This window comes from Loxodonta africana, chromosome 22 (genome assembly GCF_030014295.1).
Source record: "Loxodonta africana isolate mLoxAfr1 chromosome 22, mLoxAfr1.hap2, whole genome shotgun sequence".
NCBI lineage: Eukaryota > Metazoa > Chordata > Mammalia > Proboscidea > Elephantidae > Loxodonta > Loxodonta africana.
In genome coordinates this window covers 23,373,401-23,385,436 of record NC_087363.1, presented here as the reverse complement: position 1 = coordinate 23,385,436, position 12,036 = coordinate 23,373,401, and the positions used below count along the sequence as shown (strand labels likewise).

The window sequence follows — 12,036 nt, the reverse complement described above, 5'->3', positions numbered from 1 at the left end:
ATTAGTACAGGAATCATACATGTCTTAACCACTGTCATATAAGCACAGGCACAGCACCTAATAGTTAAGAATTCAAATAACAAATTACAGAAAAAACAAATTTCAAAAGCAAGGAAATTTTATACAACCAATTTTCTGCACCCAGATTTTAAAAAGAAAATTGTCGCCCCTGAGGTTTACCCTTCAAAGATTAGACAGGCTCATAAAACAAAACGAGACTAAACGGGCACACCAGCCCAGGGGCAAGGACGAGAGGCAGGAGTGGGCAGGAAAGCTGACAACAGGGAACCCAAAGTCAAGAAGGGGAGAGTGTTGACATGTCATGGGATTGGCAACCAATGTCACAAAACAGTATGTGTATTAATGGTTTAACGAGAAACTAATCTCCTCTGTAAACCTTCACCTAAAACCAAAACCTAGTGCCATCGAGTCGATTCCGACTCATAGCGACCCTATAGGACAGAGTAGAACTGCCACATAGAGTTTCCAAGGAGCACCTGGTGGATTCGAACTGCCGAGCCTTTGGTAAGCAGCCGTAGCACTTAACCACTACACCACCAGAGTTTCCAGCAAACCTTCACCTAAGTACAATTAAAACAAAACAAGAAAATGGTTCCAACAAGATCAGCTGTATTCAACAGTGCTAAAGCTACCTCCCAGAACACTTTAATAGCTCAAAATTCAACCTCATATAATCATAGCCAGTTGTCATCAAGTCAGTGCTGACTCATGGCGATCCCATGTGTGTCAGAGCAGAATTATGCTCCGCTGAGTTTTTAATGACTAGTTTTTTGGAAGAGATTGCCAGACCTTTCTTCCGAGGCACCTCAGGTAGACTCAACTCAAAACTTTTGGTTAGCAGTAGAGGGTATTAACTGTTTGCACCACCCAGGGACTCCCATATAATTGAAACCCTTATATAACCAGAAGTTTCAATTATCTGTAACACAAAAAGTGTTAAAACTCAGGTCCTCCCTCTGAACTTATCTGATCTTATTTTAGATAACTCTGTAAGTCTAACTGGCCAGTAGCTCAGTTCACAGCAGTTTAGAAAAATACATGCTTGGATGAGAAAGAAGAGGTACACTCTGTGTCAAGGATATACCGAAGACAGAAAGTCCTGAGAAAGTCAGGCTCAGAAATGTTAAAATGAGAGGGGGGTGCCATTGAGGGCAGGACAAAGAGGACAGCAATAGACCCCAAAGGCAGAACTTGAAAACCCTCAATCAGTACAGAGGTAAGCTCAGGGCCCAGACATCATACTAAAACCAAGCCAGTTGCTACAGAATCGATTCTGACTCATAAGACCCCGTGTTTTGCAGAGTAGAACTGCGTCCATAAGGTTTTCAAGGCTGTGACCTTTCATAAGCAGACTGCCAGGCCTTTCTTCTGTGATGCCTCTGGGTGGGTTCAAACACCAACCTTTTAGTTGTGAGTAGAGCGCTTAACCATTTGCACCACCCAGGGTCTCCCCAGACACTTTAGACAGAGAAAAAGAACACATTTACTACAGGAATAAAACAAGTTTTAAAGCTTGAAAAAGCAAGCTTCAGTTATCTAGAACATACTGTTACCATTTCAGTGGTTTAAGGTCCCAATTTTCTACAGAAGTCATACATCCCCAACCTAAACACACATGAATCCCATAAAAACTCAAAGGATACCCTATAATGCATTATTTTTATACAGGTATCAGGAGAACTATAAAATTGACAATAAAGGTCAAAATACATGCTTTTCTCCAGACAGTGCTAAGCTAGTAACAGAAACAAATTCTTGCTCAAATAAACCTGGTTGAAATGAAGCATAAACTTTTTTATAAGCACCTCCCTTCTCGAATACCCTCCATACCAGGGCGCTCCTGCTTTGTTAAATGAGTACACATCTAAAATGAACAGAATACTTACTGCTTCATTACGTCAGAAGAAGAAAGTATCTACCAGTGCAGTGGGCAGAAACCTGTCCTACAAACTCCAGGTTCACCCACCTAGGACTGTGCCTGTCACATAGGAAATACAATTAAACATTTGGAAAATTAAACTGAAAACATAAAGCCATTTGTTTTGTTTACACACTGCACAGGAAACTCCTGGCAAAAGGGCCCAAACTTCCATCTGTCCATTTGCTCATAAGGAGCTTAAGCCTGGTACTGTCATTACTCGGACAAGCAGTTGCCAAGTCAATGTTGGTTCAAAGGCTCTCTTTTCTGCAGGAGTAAGGACTCTCAGAGATCAAGAACAGCAGGCCTAAGGCACATGAACGCAAGCAGAGGAGAAGGAAGACAGCCTCTGATTTACTGCTAAGTAAAAATCACCCCAAACCTAAGTTCTTTAGGGAACGGGAACATGGGAACACTTCTGAGGGCATGTACCTTCTGGCTTCCTAAATAAGGGCACCTACCTCAAAATGTAAATATTTCAGGGTTAACCTGAAATAGATGTAAAAGCATCAGGATTTGACTGTGTGCGGCCCAATTCCCACTTACACTACCCTCAAGACAATGCTTGTTAAGGGGAAAGAGCAAGATGCAGAATAGTGTGTGTGATATATTACAGCCCATATATAAAAAAGGAGGAAAAAATCTCTCAACGTATGTATATAGACACAGTATCTCCAGAAGGATACAGAGGAATCACTAACTGTGGTTTCCACTGAAGCGAGGACCTGGGTAGCTGGGAGACCGGGAGGGGAAAAAGACTTGCTTTTCACGCTCTACCCTTTTGCACTATATTACATATCCATGCTTTGCCTACCCTGCTCCGCTCCCCACGTGAAATATTTTTAAAGCCCCAAAGGTAACAGTATTTTGAAAGGAGGAGGACTGCACCTCTGGGATAGGAAGAACATGTTTTTTATTATAAACCTTACTGTATTTTATTTTTGTTGTGTGCATATTTGTTTACAAATAAGCTTATTAAAAAAAAAAAAACTAATTAAAGAGAGAGAATTTTAAAGCCTTTCAAGGAAATGTTTGGTATCTTGATTGGCCGGCGATTACGTGGGTACACGCATTTATCAAAACTTACCAAACCAACACTTAAAATGGGAGCATTTTATTGTATCTAAATTACACCTCAATACAGGTGATTTTTAAAAAACTTCCCAAGGTGATTCCAATGTGCAGATAAGTTTGGGAACCACTGTTACAAAGCACCCCGGACCTAGTCATAAACCTTACTCTAGCCCCCAAGAATTAGCTCTTAGAGCACTACCAAAAACAAACAAACAAAAAACTCTATCCAAAATAAATGAGAGACATGTGATTATTAGGTACTATAAACTGTAACGTGAATGGTACAAGCTGAAGGGCTACATGTCTGGCACTGGGCTCAGCACTTCATTCTGAGTGAACTCTGATAGCACTGTTACCATGCCCCTTCTACAGAAGAGGAAACTGAGTTACAAAAGGGTCACATTACTGGCCAGGGTCACAAGCTATTAACTATCAGAGCTAGTACTTAACTATCTACCAGCCTCCATGCTCTTAACTAGATGCTATATTGCCTTCCTTTTCTGAACTTAGGGCTTACAAAAGACAGATTCTCAGAAAAAAAAAAAAAGCTTCCTGCTGAATAACTGTAAACGTTAAAGAGATCTCATCCAGCAAAGAACTTCTCCACCAAACTATGAAGACGGTATTTCCAACAAAGCTGCCAAATCATGTATTAAGATTTATCTCCTGACAAAAGAAACTATATGTTAACAATGTGTACGACACATTCCGCTATGTGTCGGAATCGACTCGACAGCACTGGGTTTTGGGTACGACATTAAACACCCTTTTTAACTTAAATTTATTTCCTTAGGCTGTCAAAGCCTAAACTGCAAACAAGGTTAGGTAAAAAGTACCCCAGAAAAGGGGCAGAGCATTTGCCCTATGAGTCCACAGAACAGGCAACAGAGAACCACCAACTCATCAGCACCATACAGACTTGTACACACACAACTGTCAGAACACAGTAAAAATAACAATGCACACATAACCAAAGTGGAATTTTCAACCATATGCTTAAAGACAAAACATTAAAAAAAAAATTTTTTTTTTTTTTTTTAAATATTGGAACTGGATTCCTGTGTATTAGAATAGCCAGAGGCTTTAGAAATTAAAGTCTATATTCTTTTGTTCTTCTCTCTTGCAAAAAACGCCATCAGTTTCTGTGTGAGGACAGCTTTCTGGGGCACACTATTAAATTGACAGACTGGCTCAAAACATTTCTACACAAGTTTAGGAAACTATGGTCAGGATGTGGACTTAGTAAAATTGGAAAGCTTAATTAATGAAAAATATAATTTCTAAAGAATAACTAGCCTGAAGAGATAAATGAAATATGTGTAACTGGTACATGATGGAAATAAATGTTTCTGACTTCATGATTAAAGACTCTTGAGCCACAGTCCTGCCGCAGCTGGGTGGCATGGATGACAAGTTGTTCAAGAACCTTTTAGTCATAAAAGATGGTAGTAGCAGGCAACAGTGGGGAAAAAAATATCCACCCCAATAAATCTGCCTTTCATGTCCACTTGCTGGAGAGTCCCATCTCTGCTATTTACTGGCAAACTAACTCCTACCGTTAAACAGAAAAAAAAGACAAGAACATGAAAACACTGTTTTTATCCTGATCAGTCAAGCAGCAGTAATTTTTAAGCCTGCTACCAATCAAATCCTTGTCATTCTGAAGGCAAGCAGTTGCTGTATAAAATACAATGCACTAAAAAGTATCTTCAAAAAACCTCTCCTCTATCAGAGTCAGGGCGTGTGTTTCTACCAAGAGAAAATGAATGTACACTGACCACTTCATACATTATTTCACCTAAAACTGCTACGAATTGGATGCTATTTGTTTTACAGATGTAGGTCCTGAAGTTCAGAGAAATAAGATAACCTGCTTAATATGACACCACTTTTATGGCAAAACTACCTTTGTAGTTATAGGGCCATCAGTATTTCTGGTAAAGAATCTCGCTTAAGCAAACCTACAAAGCAAAAGTGTAAACTTCTTTTTTTTTAATGCAGAAATAACTGAGAAAGCAGCTTTGAAACACAGTCTGCCCTCTTATACACAAGGCCATCAAACAAATACCCTGATGTATATACTTAAAGCTACCTGGAGGAGTCATTTCAAGCCTCAGGGAATAGCAACACAGTATCATGCTGAGGTTCCACTGGACTGGCTCAGGTGTCCCCTATGCCCAGCAGCTGCATAGGGCTGATCTCTGGCCATGGATCAGAACCCTAAGAAGCTACATCTCCAATTTATCACCAAAGCCCATCAGCACCCATTTACATAATACATCTGGAATCCCACCACTTCACACCACCTCCATTGTTACCTCTCCTGTCCAGGCTACTATTATCTGCCACTAGACTTAAAAGAGCCTTGAAAATACCTGTGCTTCTGTTTTTGCCTCCCTGCAGTCTCATCTCCATACAGCAGTCAAAAATATAAATCAGATCGCATCACTCCCGTTATAAAAATTCTTTGATGACTTTCAATGCACTCTGAATAATCTAACTCCCAGCTCCTACATGATCTGGCCCCTGCCTACTGCTACAATTTATTTCTTCCACTCTTTCTCCTTGCTCTCTGGGCTTTAGCCATTCAAGCCTTTTTGCTGTTCCCTAAAAATGGCAAGCTCATTCCCATCTCAGGTCTTTGCACTTGCTAAACTCTCTGCTTGGAAAACTCAATCCCATCCTTTGTATAGCTTACTTCTCCCACTTTTGTCCAGGTCTCTGACCATATGTCACCTTCTAAAGGTGACAAAGGTACATCTATCTGCCTAAAATAGGTAGATTTTCCTTACCCCACCCCTTTTCCAAATGTTGTTATTCTTAATAGGAGTTATCATCTGGTAAGTTATACTACATGAATAATCTGTTTACCAGTCTATGATCAGTCTCTCCCCCTAGGATGAACACTCCAATGAAGGCAGGGACTACCTTTGTTTTCTTCAGATGTGGCCCAGAGCAGTGTGTGGTATAACAGCTAATCAGCAACCATTTGTTGAATGAATGAATGAATGAATGAATCATAACAAACCCACAAATTAGCTTAGCCATTCTACTTAACATGCCACGGAGGAGGTCAAAACCAACTAAAGCCAAGATGCCTCGCTGCCCAGCAGTCCATCTCACCAAATGAGAACACACATTTCTTTTTTAACTTGCATGGTTCTCCATTTACAGAGCTCCCTCAGAACCAAGAACAAGAAGAGACAGCCAAAATGAGACCACACCAGAATGTTTATTATGGTAATCAATTAAATTAAAAAACCTCTAACCATTCCCCTTATCTGTAACCCTTTCAAAGCACATGACTAACCCCTGGATGGGCTGTTACACATGCCGTTGACAATGTTCCCTCCCAAGCCAGCGCCACTGCTGACTACTCAGGTTAAGAGGGAGAAATGCTCTCTGATCTTCATTCTCTAGTTGGTTCATTTGGTATTGATAATTAGATATGCCCAGAGAATGGAATCCCTGGGTGGTGCAAATGGTTAAGTACTCAACTACTAACTGAAAAATGATAAACAGGGGAGATAGATGGCTTTCTAATGAAAAACAAATCCAGAAGGCAAGTACCTGTGTAATATGGAGTCTATCTCCTTAAAGACTAAGTAAGAGAGAAGTTAGGAACTGCATCTTCGAAGGAAGGAAGTATTGCTTGAAATAAAAGAAAGAAAGTTAGAGGAGTATCTTAGGGAGCTGTAGGAAAATAAGACTACAGTAAAAAATTCTGGAATAAGATAAAGATCTCACCTAATTGGTACACAAGAGACTTATTAATAGTGATGCACTCCCCCCCCAGAAAAGCAGAGGGACACACAAAACAAAGGATATTACCTATCAGATCGATGTTCTACTAAAAACCATCTGTATGAGTCCAAAAGGTCAACATTTAACCTAAAGCAAAGACGAGAAAATAAGGGGACAGGGAAACTAGAGTACTAGAAGTGGAACAAAATCAGAATACGATTAAAGAAAATGTTGACGTACTGTGAAAAATATAACTGATGTCACTGATCAATTTGTGTGGAAACTGTCAAACAGGAACCTAACCTGCTGTGTAAACTTTCACCAAGAACACAATATTATTTTCAAAAAAAAGTGATGCACCCACATTTCCAGAGGATGTACATTAATAAGCACCCCTCTTTCACGGCAAAAGGGAAATGGAAGGAGGCTTCTATTTACATACCTTACAAATGTGCTGCGAGATGCCCGGCCTGTGTGGCAGAAGTTCTACAAAGTACCTTGAACTTCTCAGATGAAAGGCACTACAAAAACATTAAAAAAAATCATGGATTATGTCCCTTTATTTTACACGGAAAACACAAAGCACAAGATGTAGATGGACTTGCCTACAGTTCCATTAAGTAATTTAGAGTCCAGGAGAAGAAAAGACTACAGAATTTCTAACTGACATATCACACAGTTTATCACATTTATATAATTCTTGGCCTCCTTTCACTTAACGCAAAATGTACGGGATCAACCTTATTTTCTGAATATTATAAATTAATGTTTCCCCTTTAAAAGCAAAAATCAAAATGCCCAATGAATTCCATGTGAATTAATTTCCCCCAATATTTTACTGTGAAAACTTCCAAACACACAGCAAAGTAGAAAGAATTTTACAAGGAACACCTGTACCTCCATTACCTAAACTCTACCATGAACATTATTTTAAATTGTGGTGAAAATATACATAACAAAACATTCAACAATTCAACCATTTCTACGTGTATAATTCAGTGACACTGATTACCTTCTTTATGTTGTGCAACCATTATTGCTACCCTTTTCCGAATTACTGTACCATACCATGAACAATTTAATAACTTGTTTTATCAAATTACATTTCCTTTTTAACGTAACCATTACAGAGAAATTACAGAAAGATAACTATCAGAAAACTAATGACTTCATAAACACAGGGTGAAGTCACTAGATGAAGGAATTCAGAATATCAGGAAATCCTAATATTTTTGTAAGAAATGATCAACATTAGAGTGCTGGTTAAAGTCAGAATGGACATATCTATTCCTATTCACAGAAAGTCATTGTAGTTTTGTTTGCTTAGCATCAAATCATGTCATTTTCTGCTAAAAAACATCTAATGACTTCCCATGTCAGAACAAACCCAAGGAACTTCCCACGTTCTAAAGACTCTATATGATCTGGTTCCTGCTCACCTTTCCAAACTCATTTATCCTTCTCACTTTTCCCTTCACTTACTCCACTCCAAACTTAATTCATTATGTGCTTATGTTCCCATATTTCCCTTTAATTGAATAAATATGCCTAAACATATTTATTTTACCCACCCACTCAAGAAAAAAAAAAAAAGCTCCATTTTGTACAAACTACAAACTCAGCTCTCACATTTTGGTAATGTTATAAAAATGCATTCAGAATCATCTGGAGGAAGTATCAACAAAGACCAACACCCAGAGTGAGCAGCTTCAGTGTCTGATTTTCAGTCACATGACTACCATAACTACCAGTATACAAGGCCATCACTTAATGCTGCAGCACCTCATATTAAAAATGAGTCACTTGAAACAGAAGCACTTGAAATAGAGATTTTACAGTACTCACTAACTTTAAACTGTCTTTGAAATTTTAATTTATTGATTTCACAAATACTTAACAGTGGGCATGTCCCCAAAGAGCAGAGTATGGTAAAATACATATATTTAACACTAACATGCTTAAACTTAGTTACATTAATGGAAGATGCAGTCAAACTGAGTTCCACTGACTAGATGCATAAGGAATAAACTAAATAGTAAAGGAGAATACGATATTTAGGAACCTTTTAAAACTACAAATATATGGCCATTTTAAAATCCACTGATTATGCACCATTTATCATTATCACTAGCAGCCGTAATGCTTAAACTCAAGCTGCTATCTACAAAAGCTCATCAAACCCAAATTAAAAAAACCTCTTAAAAGCTGAAATACCAGCCTGTCTCCTGGCAGAGTTAACACAAATCTCTCCGCTCTAGGACAACTAAGAAGACCCTAAGTAGCACCTCAGCTCCCGCTGTCACTGCTTGGTCGGACCCCACCCCATGGACAGGAAACACCTGAAGATCTGCCTGTTTTACTCCCCTAATAACTTTTTTTTTTTTTTAATAACTTACACCACCATATGACCAAAACCAAACCCGCTGCCGTCAGGAGTCGCCTCCAACTCATAGGGACTCTCTAGGACAGGGGAGAACTGCCCCATAGAGTTCCCAAGGAGTGTCTGGTGGATTCAAACTACTGATCTCTTGGTTAGCAGCTGTAGCTCCTAACCACTAAGCCACCAGGGTTTCCCCACATGACCAGGACAAACTTTTAAAAGAGTTAACTGACAAAGAATCAGGACTTTGAAAAAACTCCAACAACAAAACCACTCTCACACATGCACATGCACTGTTTACTTGATATGAGCAGTTTCTCCCAAACCCACTCCAAATCAATACTCAAAAAGGCCCACAGTTACCTGATAACATTTTAGGCTGAACTATGATGGATTTGGAGAAAGGAAGTCTGGACTCCCCTCTGGAAAAAGTTGGTTCATCAAGAAGACCCAAATACCCAAAGCCAGGACTAGGCCAGCCACTCACCCTGCACATTCATTTATCTGCATCATTTAACTGCTACAGGACCATCCAGATACAGAGGAGAGTGTTGTGAAAGCCAAAGAACTGTAATTTGTTTGACAATTTTTTTTAGACTCTCCTAAACCAAAAAAAAAAAAAAACCCATTGCTTTCAAGTTGATTCCGAGTCATACTGACCCTACAGGACAGAGTAGAACTGTCCCATAGGGTTTCCAAGGAGCGCGTGGTGGATTCGAACTGCCAGCTTTTTGGTCAGCGGTCAGCTCTTAACCACTATGCCACTAGGGTTTCCAAAGGCAACCAGCAAGGTGTAAAAGTGGAAAACACTGGACTAAGTTGGAAGCCCTGGATTTTAGCTGACTCTAGGCCTGATACTCGGGAGTGTGTGGAGAATACCTTACAAAAAAAAATTCTAATCTGCTCCCCCAACAAGATACGTGAGCTTGGTAAATTTACTTAAGTCTCTGGGACTCAGTTTCCTCATCTACAAAAGGGAGGGGAAAGGGTTGGATTACAAGTCCTGAAAATTCCTTCCAGGTCTAAAATTCTGGTTCTATGAAGTCAGTTGATAGCTATATTCCTACTCTCTTCTCCCTCCAGCACAGATCTCTTATGAGAACAGAGATCATAAGTCTCTAGGACTAAAATCTGACTCAAAGCGCAAGTTCCATATCATATTTTTTGTTACATTCCCAAGAGCCATCAGTGATCTACCACAGTAGATAGGAACTATCCTTAATACAATTTATCAGAAGATAACCTCAATAAGTCATCTTTTACAATTCAGAAAAAGTCTTGTATTTTCAGTGCAAACAACGTCACTTGTGCCAAGCCCTCAAAATAATATGACCACCAATTCAGTCATGTCTAATGGAAACCCTGGTGGCATAATGGTTAAGAGCTACAGCTGCTAACCAAAAGGTCAGCAGTTTGAATTCACCAGGTGCTCCTTGCAAACCCTATGGGGCAGTTCTATTCGGTCCTATAGTCAGAATCGACCCAAGGGCAACGGGTACAGGTAAGGTGACAATCATGTACATGTCCAGACTACACATTTGTGTGGGGGACACTAAAACTCAAAACAAAACTAAAAGTGGTTCAAAAATTCTCACCACATACAATATTTAAAAAAAGCTTTTAATACAGAAGTATTTTTTTCCCTCATTTTTGGCAGAGAAGAATATAATTGATTACACGCCTGCAAGAAAAAATTTACTTCAAAAGGGTAAAGAAAAAAAGAACCGACCAGATCACAAACAGGTAAAATTCTTAAATCAAAACTATCAAAAAAAAAGTGTCATTTTTTACCTTCTTCCTCAACTCTGAGGCAAAAAATATGTCATTTTTCCGCCATAAACTACTAGACATGGTTTTTGATCAAATCGATTTGAGCGCAAATAATGCTATTCAATGAAGACTACCTGTAACTGTGGATCCAATCAGTAACCAGGGACAAATGTTTAGATGCTTCCTAATCAAAATAATAAAAAGGACTAATTAAAATTGCAAATTAATACTCTATTTTGGTGGAACATAGATCATAAAAAATGCTCTTTTCAAGCGGAAAACGTCCTCACTTTTTCTTATTTTACAATACAAAAAGCCCTGATCCCTAAGATTACAACACAATCTCCAAAAACACTACATTAAAAAAGGAAATGTACCCCAAACACTGAATTCAAACAGCATAAAACATTCATATATTACACTGAATGTAAAAAAGCAAAATGGAGTTGTAAAGAGTAACTTTCCCATTTCAACTCCTACAGCCACGCGCGAGTCGCAAAGGCCGGCAGTACCGCGCGGTCGCGGGGCCGGATCCGGAGCCCCCGCCCTACCCGGCGCGGCCGCCGCGACTGCTGGGCGGGGAACCGGCGCGGCAGTGAGAGGAAGCGCTGGGGAGGGGCGGCGGACGAGCAGGCAGCTTGGGCTCTATCTACCAGGCCCGACCGGGCGGGGGAAGGGGCGCGGGCGGCGGCGGGGCGCGCTTCCGGGGCCTGAGCGGGCGGGGCGTCGCCTCGGGGCGCGGGGCCGGGACCGAGAGCCGGAAGCCATGGGCCGGGGACCGTGGACCGGACACCGGGGGCGACCGGCTGGAAGCAGCAGGTGGGGCGCGGCTGCGGAGGGGCAGCAGGCGGGCGACCGGAACGGTGCCGAGCGGGCGGACCAGAGGCGCCGCGGCGCTGGGAGTGAACCCTCCCGCTCACCTTTGGCGGCGACTCCGAGTCCGGCCTCTTCGTGGCGAGGACGCCGCTCCGCGAGTCGCGAGCTCGGAGGCGCTGGCTGGTCGCTGAGGAGGCGGCGGCTGACTAACGAGAGAACCGAGGAAGGACGGCGGGCGGCGGGCGGGGAGCTCGAGCGAGCGAGGGCGGGCGGTGGCGGGAGGGCGGGGAGCGACGTGCGCGCCCCCGGGCGC

The 12,036-nt window shown here is 41.1% G+C and overlaps 1 protein-coding gene across 1 annotated transcript in view; it reads right to left on the bottom strand.

The window, feature by feature from the left end:
* The window catches only part of RHOA (ras homolog family member A), a 52,120-nt gene extending 40,163 nt beyond the window's left edge, over positions 1 to 11,957 (bottom strand). The window contains exons 1-2 of the mRNA XM_003409660.4: positions 11,828 to 11,957; positions 7,200 to 7,278 (exon numbers count right to left, since the gene is read on the bottom strand). The gene's annotated coding sequence lies outside the window, so the exon portion shown is untranslated. The remainder of the gene's footprint in view (positions 1 to 7,199; positions 7,279 to 11,827) is intronic.
* Between the last annotated feature and the right edge of the window lie 79 nt (positions 11,958 to 12,036).